Genomic DNA, 26,744 nt, shown 5'->3' with positions numbered 1-26,744 from the left:
AAGTAGGATAACATGGGCAAACTGTGACATCCTATTTAGGAAATACTCCTAAAATATTGTGCATATATACGAATATGCCTCAAAGTAAAGATAAATCTGAAAACTAAAACTTTAATATTTCTCTACTGTAAAAAATAACACACTGGGGCACCTGGGTGGCTCAGTGGTTGAGTGTCTGCCTTTGGTTCAGGACATGATCCCAGGGGATCAAGTCCCGCATCGAGATCCCTGCAAGAAGCCTGCTTCTCTCTCTGCCTCTCTCTGTTTCTCATGAATAAATAAAATCTTAAAAAAAAAAAAACCCGCACCAAACCTATAACACAGAAAGACAATGATAAATCATAAAAACATGTATAACAATGAACAGATTTCCCTACTATACAAACTGCTTTCACACATAAGATACAAGGACAATGTTTGGAGAAAAGAATTACAAAAATGAGAAAGATAGGATACAGTTTTTAACAACAATCACAACTAAAGAAATGAAAATTCAGACATTATATACCCTCTTTGTGCATATTAGACTGCAAAGATTGTGAGGGGTTGGTGAGAGTGTACGGAAACATACATCTCATATACTGTTGGGAGTATAAATCAGCATTATTTGGGGAAACCAATTTGGCATTATCTATTAAATATAAAATGGAAAATTTTTTTTAATGATTTTATTTATTTATTCATGAGAGACGCTGAGAGGCAGAGACCTAGGCTAAGAGAGAAGCAGGCTCCATGAGGGGAGCCTGATGCAGGACTCAATCCCAGGACCCCAGGATCACGACCTAAGCCCAAGGCAGACAGTCAACCACTGAGCCACCCAGGTACCCCAAAATGGAAATATTCTTTAGCCAGCAATTCTACGTGTAAAACTTATCCTTCAGAAAATATAAGGACACAGGTGTGCAAAGACAACGTGCAAGGAAATTCACTGCAGCCTATTTGATGGAAACAAACAAGACCAAAAAACCCACACACAACCTGAAAATAACTAAGTGTCTAACAGGGGACTGGTAAAAATAAATAAACCAACCACAATTTATGTGTAATGATATGGAAAGCACTCTCTACATAATGCTGAGAAAATAACTGCAAAATAGTGTGTATGAAGGCATTTATGGAAAAAAACATATCTACTCAGGCTTACATATACATATGCAATTTCAGGAAAAATGTTAAATCATTGACAATGGCTACCTTGGGGAATACAATCTAGTATTGACTTTCTGCCTTCTGCAGAGTTTAAAACTGTATCATAAGCATCTACTAGACTTAAAAAAACAAAAACTAATTGAACTCCACAATTAACAAGAAACATATTTTGCCCTAAAGCTAACCAATCATAATAAGGATGGGTTCCAGAGTTTGTGTGTTTTATATTTAGGTCAGTCATTTAGTGGCAGACTCTGATTAAGAACCACTAATACTAAGGAGACTTAAAACACTCTCACTTAAAAAAAATACATGGGCTTTGCCTCTGAAACAAGGCTCCTTGTTTTTTCATTACTCTAGGTACAAAAAATAAAAGTTCCAACAAAAACAACTCAGCTTATTAGTCATTGTCAAACTAAAAGGATTACGGTGAGGTATCTCATAACCTATGGCATAGGGATGATGAAAGACTTAAAAATCCACATAATTTAATGACTACCCTTCTGCAAAAATAATCCATGGAACTATCTATAAGGCATGTAACTGAAGAGTATTAGGAATGTCTCAATCAAGGGAACTTTGGCTAACTTAGGATTTCTGAGACTACATCCTAAACCGCTTAAAAAAAAAAAAAGTACTACAGAAATTCTGCCAATTTGAACAGATGACAAAATGTGTGAAATTAAAAAAAAAAAAACTTTCAATGATTCAAGAACTTATTTTTAGAAAAAGTTGACTTCATTCTCCAGTGAAAAATAAAAATCTATTATTTGCATGATTTAATATAGTACTATTCTTTCTGACCTCAACTTTTTTGAAGTAAACTATCAATTATCAACTATATGAATTTGTATTATGTTCTGCCTCAGAAATGTTCACACCATTAAGATAAAAATATTATTTGAGGGTTTTTTTTTTAAGATTTTATTTATTTATTCATGAGAGACACACAGAGAGAGAGGCAGAGACACAGGGAGAGGAAGAAGCAGGCTCCATACAGGGAGCCTGATGCGGGGACTCGATTCCCGGTCTCCAGGATCAGGCCCTGGGCTGAAGACTGCACTAAACTGCTGAGCCACCTGGGCTGCCCCTACTATTTGAGTTTTAAAACAAATGTCTGAAAAAAAAAAATTTAAAAAAAAATGTCTGGGCTACAGGTTGGAAAAAGAATGGAAAAATACCACTATATATTAGAGTTTAGAAGTCCTTTTTATCTGTGCCTTAATTCAAACCTCACTACTCTAAAATAGGTATTATTAATCTTATTTGATAGGAAAGCTGAAGTTCAGAGAGAGTAAATATTGCGAGGTTAGTAAATGATAGGATTAGGAGTCAAATTCAGGTGTTCTGATACCTCAGCCTCAGTACCATCATCTGCCTACAGTTATCTTCATAAAACAACTTCTCTAGTCACTATCAGCATTTCAAAAATTATCTCAGAAAATAAGACAATCACATCTTACACATCATCTAGGGCTAGTCTTAACTATCCTTCAACTCCATTATCTCACTCAAGCCATTCCTCCTGTCTGAAATGCCACTCCTTTTCTCTCCTCCTAACCAAACTATACTCAACTTTTATAACTCAGATGAAACTTCATTTTGTTCACTTTTTTCCCAATTATCTTTAATTTTTTAATAAGGTTTTTAAGGTAGAACTTGAATATTTGTGATTTCTTTAATACAATAGAGCCAAGATGGTGTCATGAACATAAAACATAATGAACAAATGCCAAATGAGTATTTCTTAAAATGACACACTGTTACTGAAGTGATACTATTCCTTAGCCACAAGAAAGTATCAGTCTTGTTATTCCACTGTCATACCTCCTAGGAACATATGTACTCAACTTTTATTTTTTTTATTTTTTTTTATTTTTTAAACATTTTATTTATTTATTCATAGACACAGAGAGAGGCAGAGACACAGGCAGAGGGAGAAGCAGGCTCCATGCAGGGAGCCCGATGTGGGACTCGATCCTGGGTCTCCAGGATCACATCCCAGGCTGCAAGCGGTGCCAAACTGCTGCGCCACCAGCGCCACAAAAAGAAATATCAGTCCACTGTATTAAGATGATATTATACACAAAAGCTTAGATATTTATATGATAGAATGTACATATCATTTCTGAGAAGGAAGAGATGATGAAAGGCAGTAAATGTATTAGTGACAATTTGAATTATCTCCAATTTGTAATAATCCCCAATCTTGGAAGCTCTTTAAATTGATGTCCTACAAGATTCCATCAAAATCCTAGAGGAGAGCACAGGCAACACCCCTTTTTTTTTTTAATTTTTATTTATTTATGATAGTCACAGAGAGAGAGAGAGAGAGGCAGAGACACAGGCAGAGGGAGAAGCAGGCTCCATGCACCCGGAGCCTGATGTGGGATTCGATCCCGGGTCTCCAGGATCGCGCCCTGGGCCAAAGGCAAGCGCCAAACCACTGCGCCACCCAGGGATCCCTATTTTTTTTTTTTAATTTTTATTTATTTATGATAGTCACAGAGAGAGAGAGAGAGAGAGAGAGGCAGAGACACAGGCAGAGGGAGAGCAACACCCTTTTTGAACTCGGCCACAGTAACGTCTTACAAGATACATCCACGAAGGCAAAAGAAACAAAAGCAAAAATGAACTATTGGGACTTCATCAAGATAAGAAGCTTTTGCACAGCAAAGGATACAGTCAACAAAACTCAAAGACAACCTACAGAATGGGAGAAGATATTTGCAAATGACGTATCAGATAAAGGGCTAGTTTCCAAGATCTATAAAGAACTTATTAAACTCAACATCATAGAAACAAACAATCCCATCATGAAATGGGCAAAAGACATGAAGAGAAATCTCACAGAGGAAGACATAGACATGGCCAACACGCACATGAGAAAATGCTCTGCATCACTTGCCATCAGGGAAATACACATCAAAACCACAATGAGATACCACCTCACACCAGTGAGAATGGGGAAAATTAACAAGGCAGGAAACCACAAATGCTGGAGAGGATGCAGAGAAAAGGGAACCCTCTTACACTGTTGGTGGGAATGTGAACTGGTGCAGCCACTCTGGAAAACTGTGTGGAGGTTCCTCAAAGAGTTAAAAATAGACCTGCCCTACGACCCAGCAATTGCACTGTTGGGGATTTACCCCAAAGATACAGATGCAATGAAACGCTGGGACACCTGCACCCCGATGTTTCTATCAGCAATGTCCACAATAGCCAAACTGTGGAAGGAACCTTAGTGTCCATAGAAAGATGAATGGATAAAGAAGATGTGGTTTATGTATAAAATGGAATATTACTCAGCCATTAGAAACGACAAATACCCACCATTTGCTTCAACGTGGATGGAACTGGAGGGTATCATGCTGAGTGAAATGAGTCAATTGGAGAAGGACAAACATTGTATGTTCTCATTCATTTGGGGAATATAAGAATAGAAGGGAAGGGAGAAGAAATGGGTAGGAAATATCAGAAAGGGAGACAGAACATAAAGACTCCTAACTCTGGGAAATGAACTAGGGGTGGTGGAAGGGGAGGAGGGCGGGGGGTGGGGGTGAATGGGTGACGGGCACTGAGGGGGGCACTTCACGGGATGAGCACTGGGTGTTATTCTGTATGTTGGCAATTGAACACCAATAAAAAATAAATTTATTATTAAAAAAAATAAAAAATAAACTGATGTCCTAGCACAAGGATTTGTCAGGCTGTATGTAATGCATTGATAATATAAAGTAATGAGGGTTGGGCTCCATAATGTTATGGTCATTAGTTTAGTGGGAATGCCCAAAATAAAAGCAGGGATGTAATCAGAGATACTAGAAGAGTTTAGTTACTGAAAAGAAAATAAAACACAAACAGATCCTAAAGTATGTATTTTCAACTAAGTATCTACAATTATAATCATTGTCACACCAATGTCACAACGTATTCCAGTCACTTGTTAATTAAGCTATGAGAAAGGTCTCTCCTTTCCCTCTTTCTCAGTCTAGCGTAACTCCAACAAGTAACCAAGACTGCAAATTGCTGCTACACACTCATGCCCCTAAAGAAAATGGTTAGGGAAATTAGTTTTATTGCTGGCAAAGGAGCCCAATTCCTGACCTTCAATGGACTTCAAGAACAGCACTTAAGTCTGGTATTGAGAAGGACAGACTCACATCTGCTCATCTAACCTTCAGTGTTAACCTTCAGTTCAGTGTTCATATCCCTTAATATCAAGATCTCTTGGTTCTTACCTTTTTCTACCTTTTTTGGGGGGAGGAGGGGAAGGAAAGGGGGAAGAGAGAGAGAAAGAGAATCTTAAAGCAGCCTTCACACCCAGTGCAGTACCAGCCACGGGGCTCAATCTCACAACCTTGACATCATGACCTGAGCTGAGATCAAGAGTTGGATGCTTGCTTAACTGAGGTGCCCCTACTTTTTTCTACCTCTTGAGAATATTTAAGGAATTATGAAATAGGAATGGCCAAAAACAAAGGTATTTCTACTAATATGTGTCAAAACTTTGTAGACTAAAAATTTAGTAAAAGTACTGGTAACTTTGTGCTGACTCATTAAATACATCTAATTTGACACACTATTTTTAATACTTTGTAAAAATTACAGAAATTGAGCATTCTAGCTGAAGCATCTGATCAACAATTACAATACTGTTTTAAATGAAAATATGTACCAGATTTTAAACACTCAATTTATAAACACAGGATAGACAAGAACAGTCAGAAGGCTCAAATCCATACAAATAGTACTATATCTATTGTTTAAGAAAAGTGGTGTGTCAGTCAGGGTCCTGGCAAAAACCAAAGTATTCTCAAAGAGGTAACTGAGGAGCACATTTTAAAAAGTGTGGGCAGGGTTAAAGGAACCAAACAGGAATGGCAAAGTACTCAGGAACCCACTGCCACCCTTTGGAATGAAGGGGCAGGAGGGAGCAATTACTGAAGAGAAGCTGTGCAATAGCAACTAGAAGAATAACATCCAGCTTCTCTCTGTCGCTCTCCAATACCCTGCCAATGCCTCACACTGCTTAAGTCCAACAAAGGAGACCAAATGAGGCAGTTCAAGTCAACTACCTCTGGGGCTCAGAGCAAGGCAGAGAAGGGTTAAGAGAGGATCTGAAGGGGCAAATAAAAAAAGAAATCCAATACTGGATGTAAAAAAAAAGAGGAGAATTTGGGAGTCAAGACCTGGTTTAGCTACATTAAGTTACAAAATCCCTGTATAAAGAATATCACTGAGTCTGTGATCTCTAACTACAAAATATGGATGATACCGTACCATACTATTCAGACAGATATTAGGGGAACAAAGTGAAGCTGACATGTGCTAAATACCTAACAAAACAGCACTATATTAAATGTTAGCTGAGATGAAATATAAGACAAACTTTGTATCCAGGTGCCTAACAATGTGTAATTTATAGCAGATTCCCAATAAACTCTGGTTAAATTATGATGTAGAACACACATAAGTGAAAATGAGGAACTGAGAGGATTCTGTTTATATTTTTACTTTTGGTTTGCTATCACTGTACAATCCTTATTAAGGAATACAATCTTACTATATTCAGCTTTTTACACTGTGAAAAGATAAGAACCTTTATCCCAGGAGTGCTAGAGGAGAAAAAAAACATGTTAAGTATCCTGACACCATGTCACCTCAAGAACTATAGATTTAAGATTTCTCCCAATTGTAAACATCTCCTAACCACAAACACTTCAATAGCACCCAACTGTCACCCACATGCTAAATGATTTAAAATGAATGAGAGAGTATTCTGGAAATGCAGAAGGCTGGGCAAAAAAAGTTTACAGACAATCACTTCCCAAGAGAAAATTCCATTATACTCTTGATCTGTTTTTGCCTCTGTTATTCAGCTAAAATTAGGCGTCTTCTGTTACTTCTCAGAAGGTTAAAATATAGAGAAAATCCAATGATTTTGTGTTGATGGTCTAAAGATTAAGTATAAGAGCAAAAAGTATCTACAACTTCTAATTTCAATTTTTTTCTTTTCAATGTCTGACACCCAGATGTTCAGCATCTCTAAAAACTTGCATGTAATAAAAGTAGCACGGAACAACATGACTAGCGTTGTTGAAAAGAACAGTCAAGTACAAAGTCATTTTTTGTTTGTTTGTTTTTAAGTGAGGAGGAAATAAACAAGAGCCCCATCTAGTGCTCACTAATTTTGGTTGCTAGTGAAGCCTGAGCTATCTTACATTCAAGGGGAAGAGTCAAGAAAGAAGATAAACAAAACTTTCTATTTTAAATATTGTATTCTGTATTAAAAAGCATAACAGGCTATTAAGCTTCTTCGTAGCAATATATATTTAGGTTGTAAAGTTGGGAGAAAATAAGGAATAAAAAACTTTTTAATTTAAATAGCTATATATTTGGTATTATATGTGAGACCAGGAGACAAAGAGGGATATTTGCTTTGGTGGCAAAGATATTTTTAGTATTTCTCACATGTTTACAAGTCATTTGTATTTCACTTTCTGTGGCCTAACCACATGCTCATATCCCACTGTTGGTATATTCCTTACTGATGTGTAAACTTACTTATATATAAAGAACACTTGCTTTTATGTGTCAAAACTTTAAAAAATTGTACTTGATTGTATGGCAATTTTCCAATACAGGTATTTCAAATTTTCTTAATGAGTTCAAAATCACTTATCTTTCTCTTTATGAGTCTTGGGCTCTATACCTGTCTTGGAAGAATATTGCTTACTCCAAGAGTATATTTTAAAAATTCTCTTAATGTTTTCTGTTACTTCTATAGTTTATCTTTTTGCTTAAATCTTTCATCCATTTCAATTCATTTTAATGTTAGGAATAGGTGAGATCAAAATTTGATGTTATCTAAATAGCTAGTCAGTTACCTCAACACCAGTTGTTGAATAATGATCTCTTTTTCACCCACAATCTCTATTTAAATAAGCTACATTTTGGTGTATGAATTCTTACTATCTAGATGGTACGGACTTCTAAAATAAACTCTTGAAATAAACTACCAAACCGTTTTGTTTCAATTTGTACTCCCACCAGTCAGAAAGGTGCTTATTTCCCTGAATTCTTTACCAACATTCTACATTATTTCAATAGCTTTTTCAGAGTGGCAAAAAACAGTAAGTACTTCAATTTCCATTTATTTGATTAGTAAATAAATCAAACATTTGTTCACACTGTCTTTATTTCTTCAATTATTTATCTGTTCATATTTTTGGTCCATTTTCACACCAGAACATTAATGTTCCTCTTTGATTTTAAACATTCAATATTTACTTACTAACATTTGCTCTCTAATTTTGTAATATTTTGAAGAGGGTGAAAATTTGTATTTAGCCCCATCTACCAAGCTCTTCTGTAAATTCTTTTTTTAATGCTTACAAAATCTTTTCAGAGGACGAAATCTATTTATCAATACATCTACCATTTTGGTATTCATTCCTTCTTAATCCAGGATCCAAATTTCACCTGAGGTCGTTTCTCTTCAGTCTGAAGAGTGTCCTATAGCATTTCTTGGTATGCAGGTCTCCTTGCAATGAATTCTCTAATTTTTATCTGAAAAATGTTCAGATAAAACATTTTTATTACCTTCATGTTTTATGGATATTTCTGAATTTAAAATTCCAGGTTGACAGCTTTATCCTTTTGGAACTTTAAATAGGTCATTCTATTGTTTCCTAACCTCCATCATTTCTGATAAGTCATCCTTCATTGATATTTTAATTCCTCTGCATTGTGAGTCTTTTTTTTCCCCTTTGGCTGCATTCCATTTTTGCTTTCTACCTTTGATGTTCAGCAGTTTAAGATGTGCCTAGATGTGGTTTTCCTTATATTTATCCTGCTTGGGATTCACTTAACTTCTTGGATTTGAAATTTATTTAAATCGTATAAGTAAATTTTCTAGCAATTACTTCGTCAAATATTTTTTACCGTTTCATCTCTCCATTCATATGTTAGTTCAATACTGTTCCCATTGGCTCTGTTCATTTTTTGTAAAGCTTCTTCTCCATTCTTTAGACTGACAAATTTTTATTGGTCTTCAAGTTCACCAACTTCTACCTCTATCATCCCCAATCTGTTAAATCCAGTCAGTGAAATTTTCACTTCAGATATTGGACTTTTTAGTTCTAGAATGTCTATCCTTTTTTATAGTTTCCACTTCTCCACTGAGATTATCCATTTGTTGAGTCATTATCATGCTTCTTCCTTTAAGTCATTGAAAATATTATAGTTGCTTTAAAGTCTGTGAATTCTGCTAATATTAGGGCTTGCTACCATTTGAGGGAGATGGTGTTGACATTAGGTCATATTTTCCTGATTCTAGTAACTGCTTATTATAATGGATATCGTGCATGATATATGTTGTAGAGACTTTCAGAGTCTCTTATCTCCAGAAGAGTGAGGATTTGCATTATATCAGGCAGTTAAATCAATGGCTAATTAAGTTGGACTTCTGGAGGCCTGGTTACACTTTTTTAGAATGAGTCTTGAAGAACCAATTGTTTACTAAGCCCCTTTAATTTGGCAGGAATCAAAAACCAAATTCTGTCTCCCCTTGCTAAAGATACCTGTAACATTTGTAGTTAGCATCTTCAGTCTTACAGCTATTACGGTATCTTCCATCAACAATTCAAGGGTCATCTAGGTATTTTGGGAGAGGATGGGGAGTTTTTTCATAGATTTTAAGGCTATCATCCTGTAACTCCCTCCTTTCTGGAATTTATCAATTTCCAGCCATTCTCACTCCCAAACTCTACTCCTTGACAACTCAAACCAGTAAGACCCTGGTTTTCTGCCTGCTTTCCAGTTGCCTTGTGCTGCATCGACTTTTCCTCAAGAGGAAAGCTGTATAAAAAAATTTTTTTAAACACCTGGCAGTTTTCAAAAGGATATCTTCAACTAAGTTCTGAGATATAGTATTCTTGAATCTGCATGTGATGTTGTCATAGGAAAGCTTAGCCTAACATAAAGTATACATTATCTCTAAAATAGAGTTACTGTACTGCTTTTAAAAACTGATCGTTAAAAGGTATTTTTGCATTACCCAATATTTGGAACTGTAATGGCTTCTAGGAATAACTAAATATGCTAAACTTTTTGTCTTTTACTATAAGGTAACTTGTATAAGTATTAATTCATTTAGTCTTTCAATAAATATAACCAATGTGTATCAGGTGCCAGATATTCTACTAGGTGGTAGATACATAGTACCAAAAAAGAAATAGGCAAGGCTCCTATTCTGTGGAATCTTCATTCTAGTACATCTAAAAAACTGAACAAAGACATTTTAGACCATGTCTTTCCAAAGAACGATATGGGTGACTTTGCAAGGACTTAAATTATAATAACATGATGCCCTTTTCTTCATAAGCATAATTTTTAAAGAAAAATTAATTTCATATTTGGGTATATATGGTAGTTCCATAATCTAAACGAATACTAATCAAAATCCATTTTAAAGCTTTCTTTTTAGGCACACCTGGGTGCCTCAGTGGCTGAGTGCCTGCCTTTGGCCTCAGGCATGATCCTGGGGTTCCAGGATCAAGTCCCATATTAGGCTCCCTACATTGAGCCTGTTTCTCTCTCTGCCGATGTCTCTGCCTCTCTCTGTGTCTCTTGAATAAATAAATAAAATCTTTAAAAATAAAATAAAGGGGGATCCCTGGGTGGCTCAGAGGTTTAGCGCCTGCCTCCGGCTCAGGGCTTGATCCTGGAGTCCCAGGATTGGGTCCCACATCAGGCTCCCTGCATGGAGCCTGCTTTTCTCTCTGCCTACGTCTCTGCCTCTCTCTCTGTGACTCTCATGAATAAATAAAATAAAATCTTAAAAAAAAATAAATAAAGCTTTATTTTTATCAATGTGGGACTCGATCCGGGTCTCCAGGATCATGCCCGGGGCCGAAGGCGGTGCTAAACCACTGAGTCACCTGCGCTGCCCCAAAATAAAGCTTTCTTTTTAAAAGACTATATATACCCTTGATGGCAACTGTTTTTCATTGTTAAGAATGGTTTTCTGACACCATGAATAGCTGACAATTTAAGTTATACAAAAAGGAATCACTGGTTATCTGACCAAACAATCTTGTATAGAGAACATTCATTTGGGTCACTGTGCATAACTTTAGGAATCAATACTGGTAAATAAACAATGGGGTAAATTTAGCTCTGCACTTCCTCCAATATTAAATAAAGATTTCCGGGACACGTGGGTGGCTCAAGTGGTTAAGCGTTGTCCTCCGCTCAGGTCATGATCCCAGGGTCCTGGGATCAAACCCCACATTAGGCTCCTTGCTCAGCAGGGAGCCTGCTTCTCCCTCTCCCTGCTTGTGCGTGCACCTCTCCCTGCTTGTGCGTGTGTGCGCTCTCTGATAAATAAAGAAATAAAAATCTTAAAAAAAAAAAAGTTCCCAAGGCAGTGAGAAAAGAAATATCTTTCCATGCTATCTCCTATACAGAGAGTTGCAAACAATAGCCTATCAAATTTAAGTACGGCTAGATACAATTTAATGTAGTAACTGACTACTAAAAACTAGAATTATCATAAACCATCTTTTCATCAGGCCACAACTAAAAGTGATGTAGTAAAAATGATGTGTCCATACATAAGCTAATTTTGGCCCAAAGTAAATAGAGCTTTTGTAAACGTGAATTATCTCATTAAGAGAAGTCTGAGGCATTTAATTTTTTTGGATTTTCATATATGGCTTTCTCTAAACAGAGATAAATCACTGAAGTTTATTATAATAAGGTTTGGTATTATTGAAAAGATTATTTAAATGTTTAAAGTTTTTAAGTTATATAATTCATTTTGCCAACCTCAAATCTGAAAATACTATATTTTCTTCAATAAATCTATCCCCCAATATAGCTGCCAAATTTAGCTATCATAGCAGTGCAGGCTCTGGGCATAATTCTTACTGTCCAAATGATAGTAAGACAGACTCTCTCATAAAAACTCTGAACTAGTAAATATTTTTTTTTTTTTTAAGATTTATTTATTTATTTATTTGTGATAGACACAGAGAGAGATAGAGAGAGGCAGAGACACAGGAGGAGGGAGAAGCAGGCTCCATACACCAGGAGCCCAACGTGGGACCCAATCCCAGGACTCCAGGATTGCACCCTGGACCAAAGGCAGGCGCCAAACCGCTGAGCCACCCAGAGATCCCCTACACAATCTGTTAAAAATATAATAGCCACAGTAATAAATTTTTGGAGTAGCATAAAAATGCTTAAAAATAACAGCTAATACATGGATAGACTTCAAAGAAATCCACAAAAATCTCTAAAATGGTATCCTAAATCATGAATAAGTGTTCTAGGGACAGAATCCATAGCTTTCAAGAGATTCTCCAAGGAGTCTAAAGTATAACACAAGGTTAACAGCTACTGCTGAGATATTGGAATATAATTTGCCAGTAAAAGTTAACATCAGTTTCTGTAAATTTTCTGCCCTCAGTAATTTATATTAGTATTTTATTTGTATCTGTGTTAATTGGTAGCTCAGTTAAAACACACTTATATCCCCCATTAAGATTTGAAGTTACAGTTCTTTCCCAAAGAGTTAAGTTTGGGGGAAGGTTAAAAAATCACTTTCATCCCTAAAACAAATGTCTCAGGTTCATAATGCAAGAATAAACATGAGGTATGTATATGGCCTAAAATAATCACATTTAAAAAATAAAATAATACAAATAAAGGTAATCAATATTATATATGCACAGGACAACTGATTATAAAGATGTATATTGAAGATATTTTTAATGCTATTATGTCATCTTCACCTAAAATGGCAATTACCACTGGAAAATGTTTTTATCATTCTTCAAAAAGTCAATGACTATCTCTATTTAAAATGTAATGGACAAAGAGGTAAAATATTTGAGGTCCACTGAGAAAGAATTAGCAATGATGCTAGAAATACAATCTAAATGCCTTTAAATTATTTGAATGTCTCTTCAGAAACATGAGCATATTATATGCAGCTCTACGGAAATCTGGGTTCTATTTATTGCTATCAAGTGGTTTTGTGGCTTTGGTTCAGTAACAACCCGTTTGTATCATCTGTAAAACAGGGAAAAACATAACTGTGGCAGAGAAGATAATATATACTTACCTGTTTCATTTTCATTTTCCTCCCAAGCACATAGGAGGACCACATTTTCCATTCCACTTGCTGCTACAGTAGTCATGTGTCTTGTCCTGACCAATGCAATGATGTATGCCCCTTCCAGAACTGGTCCCTAAATCATCCGTCACTGGCTTGATGAATGTAGTAATCCTAGTGGTAACTCCAAGCAGGCCATAGGGGCAGCTGAGTTACAAAACAGAAGAAATGTGCATACCGGAGTTGAGTCATCCACATGGTTCTTTGTGTGAGTGGGCAATAAACTTTTATTGCGCTCTTGAGATTTTGGGGTTGTTTCAGAAACAACTATCTTAAGCTACCTCAGTGGGGGGAAATGAAATAAAAATTTAGAATACCTGGGGTGGAGGTGGCAGGGATTTTTAAATACTACACAAATGTGGGGTAATGACAGCAACTTTTTATCCAGAGAGTAAAGTATGGACTTTGGAGTCACAGTCCGAGTTCAAGTTCAGCCTCTAATACTTATTGTCTAGCTGTGTGATAATTGGGTTAAATTACTAAGACAGTTTCTTCAACTATAAAATAGGAGTAATGATAATATCTACAGTCCACAAGATTATTAGGATTAAGTGAAATAACATATACAAAAAAATGCAGCATAGGCTATGGTACATATTAACCACTTAACAAATATTAGCCAAACTATTATAAATATCTAGATGGCACAAATGTAACTAAACCACCTACAGAATAAAATTTGGAATGTCACACTTTAAGGTTAAAAATAAACTGCTGGCTCAGAAAGGGCTCATCTAATGTAATCAGAAAAGTTAGCCATTTGGAAGTTTGGAATGCATCATTACAGTACATTAATTTCTTTAAGGTAAATATAAATAATGTTTTTAGTCTCATGTTTATACAGCTACAAACCTACCTCAGTGTTCTAATATTAAAAATTAGATAATTTTGATTCAACTACTTATAAATGGGGGTAATTCAAACAGATTATTAGCATACACAAGTTTCAGTTTTCAGCAAGTTTTTTAGAAAGACTCAACTATGCTACTTTAAGCTCTGTCCTTTAATTAGTTTCTACAATTTCCCAGAAAAAGAAACTGAAAGTTCAGAGTAAACTGTTCCCACATTCCACAAAGCCTCTCCAAAGAGAGTTCTTAAACAGCTTCACAAACATACACCTGCCACATTTACCTATTGAAGCCTATTCTTGTTTAGGAGGTAGAATGGAATAGTACTTTGTGGTTTTAATAATACTCATTACAAATAATATTAATTAATCGATTAAAAAAAGCAAGCTGTTGCACAAGGAGAAAGTACTATTCATTCTATTTTTCCAATAAAAAAAAATTAAAACATTTTAGCTGGCTTATTTCAGACCCTCTTTGTTCAGAAGGGCAAACCAATAGGAAATAGTTAGGATATCCTGGGCAGGACGAAGTGCCCAGAAACACTAAAAATGCCAGGCATGATGGAATGCTTGGAGGCATTAAAAAGTTAAAAAAAAGAAAGTTTTAAAATAGGTTATTAAAAAAAAAAGATCTAGTTGTCAAAAGAGTTTTGAACTGGTTAAAATACTCATTGCTACAGAGTAATAGAAGGGAAATTCTAACCTTGTCTGAAAACTTAGCCAGGTCTGCCTACTTTTTCGAATTTCAATTTCCTCATCTGAAAGTAACCAGGTAATGTCAAAAGTCCAGGGATCCCTGGGTGGCGCAGCGGTTTAGTGCCTGCCTTTGGCCCAGGGCGCGATCCTGGAGACCCAGGATCGAATCCCACGTCGGGCTCCCGGTGCATGGAGCCTGCTTCTCCCTCTGCCTATGTCTCTGCCTCTCTCTCTCTCTCTCTCTGTGACTATCATAAATAAATAAAAATTAAAAAAAAAAAGTCCATTAGTTCTAAAAGACAACAATTTAAATATACTGCATAGTTTTAATATATAGCATACCCTAGGGTTAAAAGTGGATAATTAAGATTTTTCTGAGATAAATAATTTTTGTTTTCAAAATAGCTCCAAATTCTCTAAAATGTTAGTATACTCTTTTGTTTTAGTAAATCCAGTGGAATAAGTATAATCTTTGCCTTTCCGATAGTCTTCTCCTAACTGATTGACATGTCTTTTGAGACCAAATACAGAAGCACATATGTCACTGAACCGGAATTGCTAAGCTGAACTGAAAGTCAGGATATAAGACCTCTTGGCTTTACAATTCTCCCAGAATGACTGTGCTTCACTCTTTTTCTCTGCCCATAAAATAAATGTTTCATTGGATTAGTACTAAAGTATGTCTTGAAACACTCTGAACAACTCAGACAAGATTGTTACAGAAGAAATTTTTTTCATTATTAGTAACTTGTCATAATAAGTCTAAGTATAAAAACAAAAGTTCCCGTGAGACTACTGCATAGGAAAGTCCTGTTACCTCACACATTGGAATCAGTTACAATGAAAAGAAATCAATACAAAAGGCTCTTGTAATATAAAATGTCTGGAAAAGTGACTAGTTCCATTGCAGCACCAGATTTTAAATCTCTGACCTACATAAATAGTGCGTGAACTAATCTACCCTTCAATTTCTGTTTATGAGCAACCAACACTTCTTAAATAGGCATTTGTAAAATTGTGGACTGATAAGTGGGTGTGAAGGCAGAAAATAAAACAACCATTTAGAAAAGCCTATCATCACAAGATACATTATGTATACCACAATGACTAATTCTTTCATCCAAATCAAGCATGGTAATGGTTACCTGATAAATAGTTAAACATAGTCAAATATAGCCAAATCAAAAAGACGTCTCCCTATAGCAAGGAACACCCTTTAATTAAAAAAAAAAAAAATTAAGAACCTTATTATGGATGAATAATATCCTTTGGCTTTTTACATAAACATAATACACTTTACTAATGTTCTTATCAAAACTTTCTGGAATCATGTAGTAGGTTGAATAGTGGCCCTCAAAATATACGTTCCCATCCTAATGTCTGGAACTTGTTAATATCTCACTTAGAAAAATTTTTAGCACTTTATTTATAATCGCCAACCTGGAATGATTTGTGGAGATAAGACAGGAGTCAGGTCTTGAAAGAAGAGAGGACCTTAGATAAAGAGAGAAAGTGGAAAAGAGTATTCCAGGCAGAGACAAAGGCATAGGAAAAGTCATGGGGGCAAAACTATCGATGTTTTTTTAATGTATTTACTAAATAGATCAACTGACTTAGTATGGATTCTTTTGTAGGACAATGGTGAGACACTAAAGGTTAGATTGTGGAAGGCTTTCAATGCCATGAAAATTTGAAATTTATCTGTGGGAAGCAAATGGAGATTTGTAAACAAAAAGAATAACATGATCATTCAGAAACCAGGTCATTAATGAAATTTCAGCCCGAGAAGACAAGAGAAAGTGGTCTGAAACTTTGTACCACATTAGCTGTGTCTTTAGACCAGCACTATCCAACAGCACTTTCTGAAATGATGGAAATATTCTAGACCTGCACTGTCCAGTACGGTAGCCAGTAGCCACATATGGCTATAGAGCATCTGAAATGTGACTGGTGCAACTGAGGAACTGAAACTTGAATGTTTTTAAATGTTAACTAATTTAAACTTAAATAGCCTCATGTGGCTAGTGATGATACATTGGACTGAGTAGCTCCAGACTATAGTTTTCTCATTTATAAAATGCAGAGGTTAAATTAGAACACTAGTGTCACTAGGATAAGTTCCACAGCCAAATAAAGTTAGTGCAACATTCTGAGAAAAGTAAATGGGTATTCAAGCAGGTGTACCTGAGCATGACTCGAACAGTTCCAGATCTATAGCCTTTTCATTTCACTCTTTATCTCTGTGATTAATTTAAGAGACCCAATCTGTCTCTTGATTAGTGATTTTTCAAACTGGTCTTTAGGTTGATGTTTCCCAGGAATCTATAGTTAAATATCTAATGCATCTAATTTAACAGAATTTCTGTGGAAAGAAATATATATTTCATGCAAAATGCCCCTAGAGTCACACTGTCCAGTGTAAACACACACTGGATCAAAGACTTAGTATGAATAAAAGAATATAAAGTCATTCATTAACCCATGTTAAAATGATAATATTTTGGATACACTGGGTTGTATTATGAAATTAGTTTCACCTGTTTCTTTTCACTTTAATTTAGCCAATAAAAAAATCTCAAACTACTTTTATGACTCACATTAGACTCTATCAGACAGTGCTGTTGTAGAGAAAGTGATGAAATAGATACCTTACAGTATACATACTTTATTCAGTTAGGACATATTACTGTCAATCTTTATATACTAAGTGCTGAGACCTTAACAGTGAACACATTGGTCTCTATCATTGTAATTTAAATTATCTCCTACACTTCTAATGCACATTTCACATATATTATCGCATTTATGGTAATGCATAAGGATAATTTTAGAATATCGTTTGGGGGAGCAAATGCCAATACTTGACTTAGAAATCATAAAATATAAAGAACTAATATTAATTGGTATCTATTTTTGTGATACATTATTATGCTACATAGTGTTTATCTGGAAGCCTAATCACATTCCCAATAGCTTTTCCTGGTTTTTTGATCCCTCCTTCTAACTAGTTTGCTCCCCCGCCTTTTTTTAAATTTTATTTTTATTTATTTATGATAGACAGAGAGAGAGAGAGGCAGAGACACAGGCAGAGGAGAGGGAAAAGCAGGCTCCATGCTGGAAGCCCGACGCGGGACTCGATCCCGGGACTCCAGGATCGTGCCCTGGGCCAAAGGCAGGCGCAAAACCACTGAGCCACCCAGGGATCCCCCATCCCCCCCTTTTTTAAAGATTTCATTTATTTATTCATGAGAGACAGAGAAAGGCAGAGACATAGGCAGAGGGAGAAGTAGGCTCCAGGCAGGAAGCAGGCTGCAGGACTTGATCCCAGAATTTTGGGATCACGCCCTAAGCCAAAGGCAGATGCTCAACCGCTGAGCTACCCCAGGCATCCCAGTTTGCTCCCTCTGTATGGCTCACCTCTCCCACACTGTCTCTTCAACTGGCAACTCGCCTGCTATTCACATTACAGCAGGGCTATTTAGACTTTCAAGGGTCTCCAAAGAAGGAAAGAGGTTGAAAATGTAAAGTATATATAATATTAGGCAGCCAATTCCAATTTTCGGACCCAAGACTGAGGTTTTGAAGTTTCTTTTGGGCTTAAACTTGGTGATTTCTGTAGGGTTTTGCTTCATACTTCAATGCACAAACTTAAGAACTAAAACAAAGCCTCAGTTTTGTCCTACTGAAGCTTTCACATAAGAAAACTATTCCAAATAGGACTTCTAAAACAAATTAACTAGTAGTATTTCTTTAGCAAATGATTTTTAAAATAAAATACTAGGTAACATCAATAGGTCAAGAATATATGTTTTTAAGGCTAACGGGATTGCTTTCAAGAAACTTACCAATAGGGGAACCCTGGGTGGCTCAGCAGTTGGGCACCTGCCTTCGGCCCAGGGCGTGATCCTGGGGTCCTGGAATAGAGTCCCACACATCAGGCTCCCTGCATGAAGCCTGCTTCTCCCTCTGCCTGTGTCTGCCTCACTCTCTGTCTCTCTTATGAATAAATAAATAAAATCTTAAAAAAAAAAAACAACTTACCAATAAACTAAATGTTCAGGTTTTATGGACAGCTACAAAGAAAGTGATACCAACAAAACTTTATCGAAAGGTGGTAATTTCCCCCCCTCATAGAGCAAGTATTACTGACATACGATAGCTATTGAGAAACAAATGAAGTACCCAAGTTTTAAACACCCAAAATGATTTCATTGCCTTTTTTGAAGTCTACCACCATCTAAAATACAGATGTGTTAAGCAAAGTAATATTATTCCTCAGTCTTTAACTGTGCAGGTGTGGTTATAAACATAGTTGTTTCAATGTTATACATCTACCAGCAAACAAAAAATTGTTACAAAAAAAAAAAAAAAGCAGAAAAAAAATACTACTCCTGACTGGAAAAAACATTTTTGCCTAACAAAAATATAGCTATTCTCCGTAAGTAATCAGATCAGCATTTTGCTAAAAAGAAGTCAAACCAAAATCTTCAAGCTAAAGTACTTCTTATATGATCATGAGTCCTTTCAATCATTAAACTACTAGTGCTAACAAGCCCAATACAATGAAAGTATTAAGTTTATAATTCAACTTTTCTTTGGTCCTCAACCCAAAATGGCCTATTTTTGGGTTATATGATCATGAGTCCTTTCAATCATTAAACTACTAGTGCTAACAAGGCCAATACAATGAAAGTATTAAGTTTATAATTCAACTTTTCTTTGGTCTTCAACCCAAAATGGCCTATTTTTCATATGGGCCTCAAGCAATTAAAGAGCATAAAGCTTAGTGCAAAGTCAGTCTGCATTTTACAATCGTCACTTGTTAGTAGCATCAGGAAAACAAATAATTTCCTAAAATCTCCTTTATAACCTAAAGAGAGAATATAAAGAGGCAATTCAGATGTAAATATAACAAAATTTATTCCCAGCTTACTCTGTGCCCAGCACTAGACTAGGAACTTTAACGCGTTATCACAATTATTTGTTCTCCCTCCTCCCCCTTGATAAACTCAGAAAGCTGCATTTTCCAATCCTCAGTGCCCTTCAGATTAAAAAAGCAAAGCAATGCAAAGCTGGGAGGGTGGGAGATGATTACAAACCAAAGAATTTCTGTGATGAATCTAAATTGTCTAAGATAAAATAGGAATCTGCCAAAATACCTGAGATTCAAATGTTTAAAAAGTTTGCTTCAAATCACCTATATTTAATTCTATCTACCAACCCCACGAAGAACAAATAGTATCTTTCAATCTGATCCCATTAAAGAGAATGGCCCCGGTGTCTTACATTCACAACTGCAAAAATATTACTTTATTACTTTTCCTACTTCAAATTTATGAAATGCATTTCTTTTCCATTAAGATGCTAAAGTGTCTTTAAAAAGATACTAATCTTAGTCTCGTACATTACATAGAAAAAACCATTATATATGGTTTCTTTCAGTCAAGTAAAGAGGCACCCCAAATTCTACAAATCACCATGAAAATTTTAAAAAGAAATTTTAACACTGCTTAGATGATAGTAAAAGGGACTCTTCCTTATATAAACTAATTGATGATCAATCCAGGCCTTCCCCAAATGAAACAAAATTTTAAGTAGCTACTGTCTGGAGACTTGGGTTGTGTTTCAACTCCTAAAACATGCTGCAGTTTTAAAAGTTAATCTTACTGGAATCCTCCTGGAAGTCAACAATATTGGAAAAAACACTTTACCATTAGTTGCCAAGTGTAATTTTTTTCCCCTAAGACACTTTGTGATGACATCAAAATAGTTTCCATGGAGGCATGAAATTTAAACTTCAGTTACATTGTATAAATAAGAAAGAATATTAAAGAAAAAAGGTTTGTTGCTGTTATTACATAATTTGATTAAGTCCCAAGCCTTAATTCCAAATCTTTATCATGGAATTCCAAGTAGTGAGGGAAGAACATTTGAAAGTAAGAGTTAACAATAGGTCCTCACCATTTTCCACTGAGAGAGAAGTGTTTACGTTTTAATTCATTTCAGTCAGTTGGGTGTTAAAGAAGCACAAAAAGGCAAATACGGTAATAGCTTGAATTATAAACAAGTGGAAAGCTGCCTGTTAAGATGGTTAATTGGCAAACTGAAAATGAAAATAAAGCATACCGTCATCCTTCACATAGCCAAGAGTCAAGGAATCTAGGTTAAAATATTTTTTTAAAAAAATGAGTAAGACAGCCATGTTCTTATAAAAAAAAAAAAAAAAAAAGGTGGAACAGAAAGAGATCGCAAACATTCTAAGGCAACCGTGGTGAAAGACTGCTTTATGCCTCTACTATTTATTTACTAGCAGTTCTAGTCAACACCCGGGTCTGAAAATCGCAGCAGCACGGAAACGCTGTCCTTTCCGACGTAAACCCAACAGAACATTCTGCAACGTTTTGAGTAAATATTAACCCGAATAAAGCATCGTTCGCGTATTTCCACCTTTAATGACCAATGGGAAAACTTGCGACCTTTCTTTCTCCCATATATAGCCTTAGCCCCTTTCTCTCCTCTTTTATTTACTGCCCTTGTCGCGGGGTTAATGAACCCTCAATTTCTTTTTCTTCTTCCCCTTAACGGAAATGGGGGGAAAGAGCAACGAGAGGGAAACCCAGATGACACAGAAAACTAGAAATTAAAAACAGTGGCGTTCCTTGCCGGGTACTCCCTGAAGGTTTAGTAAGAGGGCGACAATCCCGGGAGACCCCTTATTAACACACACTTTAACCCAAGGAAACACCATTTTTCCACATGTGTAATTTCTGCCTTTGAAAGGGTTGGCAGTTCCGCGGGTGAACCTTCCCGGTACCAGCCGCCCCTCCCGGGAGCCTCCTGCCGCCGGGGTCGGCGGCTCTCGCCGCAGCTCTGGATTCGCAGCGAGGCCCGGAAATCGGTCCCGTTACAGCCGATTTCACCCGTCAGGAATGCGCTCCTCCCCCGAGTCGGCGGCTCGGCGGCCCGGGCAGTCCTGCAGGGGAGCGCCCTCCGCCCGTCGCAGCACGGCTGGGTCGGGCGCCGACTCCACAGACCGACTGCCCGGCCGGGAGGGCAGAGCGCGGGGCGGATCCCACGCTCAGCCTCAGCCTGCGCCGCCAGGGGGGCGCCAGCGCCGCGGCCGGGCAGGGGACGCGCAACCAGCCCGCGGCCGACCCCAGGACTGGCCCCGCTCCCGCGGCTGAGCCCGAGAGGGGGCGCCTTTCCCGGGGGATTTCTGAATCCATTTCCGTCCCGGGGAGGGGCGCGAGGGCAGCAGTCGTGCCCGGGCGCCCGGAGTCGGAAACGGGAGCCGCCCCGGCCCTCCCGCGCCCAGGCGCGACCTCCTCCGAGCCGCCAGTACCTTCAACTCCTCGGGGCGGCGGCGGGCGCCAGAGTGCGGGTGAGCAGGCCCATCCCTTGGCGGCGGCGGCGGAGGCCGAAGGAGGTACCGAGGAGGGTTCCTCAGAGCCGCCCAGACGCCTCTCAGCTGGGGCGGGGGGAACGCAGAACAGGGGTCCCGACGGCCGCTTTCCCGAACTCCTCCTCCGCAGTTCTGTCTTGACGGCTGTTCCCGGGAACCAGCGCCCCAACTGCCATTCTCCCCCTCCTTCAGCCCCCGCTGTCCCCGCCTCCTCCTCCCACTCCTTCCTCCGGCTCCGGCCCCGGCCCGCTCCGCCCCGCCCCGCCCCGCCGCGCCGCGCCGCGCCGCGCCGCGCCGCCCGCGTGCCGTGCGTCATGGCGTCACGCCCACCCGGCCAGCCGCGGGCGGCGCTGGGACCCGGCAGTGCGCTCACGCACGTTCGCCGGGGCCGGCTTAACGCGTTCGCCCTGCGGCCGGGCGGCTGGGGGGTGGCCTTCCCGCTGGTCCCCGGCGACGGCCAGTCGGCCGCCCTCTGCCCCTCGGCCGTGGCGCTTCGCCCCGGGCGGGCGGGGCTGTGGCGCAGGCGTCGCCTCCGAGGCTGGATGGCGTGGCTGGAGTCCTGTCGACGTGCTGGTAGATGCTGGACCTGAGCTCCGCGGCCCTGGTATTGCGCGCGCAGTTCAGGATTCGTTCCTTTGTGCTCTCACGGTGCACCTGTTAGAGGGCAGCCCGGGGGACAGCAAGGCCGGGACATTGCTGCGAGTTTCTGCGGCTCTCCGCGTGGAAACGTCTTCCCCAGCTCTTCGCGGGGGCTGCCGGCGGCGGTGGCCACAGCGGAACACCCGTGTGAGGGCGCCGAGGGCAGCTGCCGCTCGCCCCTCGCTGCTCCCACATCTCTGGATTTCACAGTCACTCAAGTATTCGGACTTCATACTTCAGTACTTACTGATACATTCTCAGTTATTTTAATCCGGCCTTCTCTGTCCCATCCCCTCTTACCCTTTTTGCCAGTCACAGCACACACACCCCACTTCGAATTTTTCTTTTTATTTTAAACCTGCATATGGCTTAGTATCAGTTCTTTTTAGTTGAATAAACCATTCACTACAGACCTGGTCCTTTCCTTCATAGTCGATTTCAAAAGTTAGAGTCCTTCTTCTTTGGAGTACTGAGAAACAACGTGATGGACGCTGGACAGAATGTCCATTCACCATCTGTTACTTGACTATATCACTATCGATCCTTGTTTTAGTGTGTCTAATTTAAATTAGAAACAAACCAAGGAGCCATGGCCTATCAGACGGTACTTGGTATCTTTGGTGACCCAGTAAATGTTTACCAATTAGAAAACTAAACAAGCTAAGCAGTTTAGGTCCAAGATTTGTTTTTGTTTTTGTTTTTACCACAAATCTTAAAGGAAATAATGAGTATGTTCATTTTCATTTATTGGAAGTTTAAAACTGTTAGATACTCCTTTAAGTACTATTTGAAGGCTGCCTACAATTTAATCAATGGGATACTTTGCACAAGTAGTACAAGAATAGTATAAATGGATTTATGGAATAGTACTCATACATAATATAATCCTTAAGAATATATCAACATGTTGAACATTTCAGAACAGATGGGGCATTGGTGTGGAAAGAAGTTTTGAGGAAAGAGGCTCTGCAAAGTGGAAATGGTCTTATACTCTGTATAATTGTCGTATTTTCCAGAGATGCTTGTCTTCTTGAAAACTGGAGGGATTTCCTACTCTTCACTAAGGCAATATTGATCTCTCTCTTTCTCTCTCTCTTCTCTCTCTCTCTCTCTCTCTATATATATATATAAGAAGCCAAATATCTATTGAACAGCTCCACTTGGATCCCCACAGTTACCTCCAACTCAGCCTCTCCAAAACAGAACTTCTCTTTTCCTCAAAACTTGTGTCTCTCATTCACCCAGGCCCAAGCCAGATATGTAGGATTCTTCCCAGCCACCCCCTTGTTCAGTCACTTCCAATTCATAATTAACCTTATTCTCTTCTGTATCCCCCTCTGCCTTTGGGGCAGTGATTTCCACTTTGCATCACAATTCCCTGAGGAGCTTTTTTAAAAAAAAAAAATCCTGATGTCTAGGCTGCCTCCACCAATTAAGTCAGAATCTCTGAGGATGGCACTCTGGCATCAGGATTTAAAAAAGAAACTCTCCAGGTGATTCCAATGCATAGCCATGGTTGAAAACCACAACTGGGGCCTCATCATTTCTCACCAGGTTACTGCAAAAGCATAATAATTGGCCCCAGGTGCCTTGATTTTTGGCAGCATTCTCCCATCTTTCCCTATTCTAATTCATTCAGAATTAATTCAATAAAAATTTATTGAGTGCCTAGTATGCGTGTGTAGGGGGGGAGGATTTCCCAGAAACTGCGAATACAACAATGAAAAAGAGCCCTTATATCTGATCTCATAGAGCTTACAGCAAGTAAAGGGGTGAAGTGGCACAGTTGGGGGAAGCAGAAAAAACAATGAAGAAATAAGGGAAATAAATTTACCTGTGTAACATACAGAAACCAGGAGGCTGTGACTTTAGTTTGGTATCTCAAAGTCTATTCCTCTGACATTTGAGCTGGTTTCTACAGGACAAGAAGGAGGCGAACAAGAGGTGGGAAAGGCAGAGGGAACAGTAGATGCAAAGGTCCTCACAAGACAAACGGGCCACGTTCAAGATAGCTAGAGGCTGAAGCATAGTAAGAGTACCACATGGGAGTAGAGAGATAGAAGGAAGCCAGATTATTTAAGACATTTTGAGATCATGAAAAGGAGAATTCTAAATGGTTGGTATAATATATGGTTAGACACAATAGTATTTTAAGTGGAGTGACACAACTGACTTACCTCTGGAAAGGATCACTCTGGTTGCTCTGGGGATCAGATTGTGGCAGAGTAAGAGTGGAAGCAGGGAGATCAGTTAGGAAAGGAATCAGTTCTTTGCATTATGGTGAAGACAGAGGATGGTTTTGGTATTTGTTTTAGAGGAAGAATTGGTAAGACTTGCTTGGAATGGAGTAAAAACAGGGAATGAGAGAAAGAGAACAATGGAGTTACAATAACAGCTACTCTTTACTGAATACATGTTACCTGACAGGTAACATGTAGATCTACTGCTCTAAATGCTTTATAGATATTAAGCCATTTAATTATTATAAGAGTCCCAAAAGATAGGTACTGTTTTTACCCCATTAACAAATTAGGATCTGAGGCTTGAGAGGGTAATTTGCCCAAAGTTACATAGCTGGTAAATGGCAGAGCTGGGATTTGGACCATCAGGCAAGGTAGTCGGGCCATACAGCTCATAGCTTTTTTACACCCCAAACATAGCCCCCCTCCATTGGTGTCACAAAGTGAAACTTTCAGCCACATTAAACTACAATACCGAGAATCCTTTCTCCTTTCTCCCTTTCTCTCCTTTTTCTACCACCCTCCCCTTGCAAGAATCAGTGAAGGTTGCTAGATTGATCCAGGCAGAGAAAGGAAGAGGGCATTCTAGGCAGAGTAGACAGCATGAGAATTTACTTTTCTTTGTACATGCTGAGCCTTGCTGGCTATACCTGCAAGGTATGACCCTTATACCAAATAATGGAATGAGGAACACTCACTGCAGAAACCTAATTAGATAGCATGCAGGGGTCGTTATCTTCGTAATGAAATCTTATGCTGTTGGACATGATGAAAGGGAGAGGAAGGGGGCAGGTCAGGGAATCAGATTTGAGGCTATGTCAAATTTATCTTCTCTGTGCTTACCTCCAAATTTTTTTACGTAAAGCACTTCATTATTATTTGTAGGTCTTCCCCCACTAAATTTTGAAGACAGGTAGCTTAATGCCTAACACATAAGGGAGAGAGCAAGGGGGACTGGTGGTCTTCTCTGGGCATTAAGAGACACAAATGTGGTAAAGCATTGTCTTAGCAAGAAGCTTGTAAATTTAACAGGGAAACAGACATGTAAAAAATCATTCTAATACAAAGGTGTCATAGAAACAACATGTTATAAAATAGGACATTGGAGGCAAGAAACTTGGCCTAAGTGTTGTTTCACTGGAAAAAAAATGAAAGCAAAAATGGGAGCTTGGGGGCTATATTCTTCACCATCATTTACTATGGCTTGGTGAGGCAATCTTGGGACCTCATCCAGGAAGACTTGGGAGATTCTCAGTTGCCACAATTGATTCACTGGAATGTGCTACTTCCTGACTTCTCACTTTTACCTGTATCGATGTGGATAAGTGTATTGATCTCAAGTTGCTTCAGTTCCCTACCTGGCAGGGTCATAGACATTTCTTCTTCTACACGTCTCTCCTTTATCTTATGTATGAGGTTTCAGAACTTGGGTTCTAGCTGTGGGACCTTAGGAAAATTACGGAACTCTCATGACACCCAGTGTTGGGCCCAGTGTGCAAGGTTTGAGGGTTTTGCCCTGCATTTATCACAAGGGGTGCCACTGACATAGACCACACTATGCACGGCGTCCCATTGGTGTGCTCTCCT

General features: G+C 38.6%; 1 protein-coding gene across 4 annotated transcripts in view; it reads right to left on the bottom strand.

Moving 5' to 3' along the window:
- Window positions 1–22,357, bottom strand: part of RNF19A (ring finger protein 19A, RBR E3 ubiquitin protein ligase) — a 52,898-nt gene extending 30,541 nt beyond the window's left edge. Inside the window, exons 1-3 of one of the 4 annotated variants that reach the window (XM_041768657.1) lie at window positions 22,219–22,357; window positions 13,283–13,480; window positions 8,635–8,721 (exon numbers count right to left, since the gene is read on the bottom strand). The gene's annotated coding sequence lies outside the window, so the exon portion shown is untranslated. Of the gene's footprint in view, window positions 1–8,634; window positions 8,722–13,282; window positions 13,481–18,721; window positions 18,775–22,218 lie in introns of those variants that run through there. The other 3 variants (XM_041768654.1, XM_041768656.1, XM_041768655.1) reach the window with 3 other exon arrangements.
- Between the last annotated feature and the right edge of the window lie 4,387 nt (window positions 22,358–26,744).

The sequence above is a fragment of the Vulpes lagopus genome, chromosome 9, assembly GCF_018345385.1.
Source record: "Vulpes lagopus strain Blue_001 chromosome 9, ASM1834538v1, whole genome shotgun sequence".
In the NCBI taxonomy this organism is placed as follows: Eukaryota; Metazoa; Chordata; class Mammalia; order Carnivora; family Canidae; genus Vulpes; species Vulpes lagopus.
The sequence above is the reverse complement of the archived record's forward strand: the minus strand, read 5'-3'. Positions and strand labels throughout refer to the sequence as shown.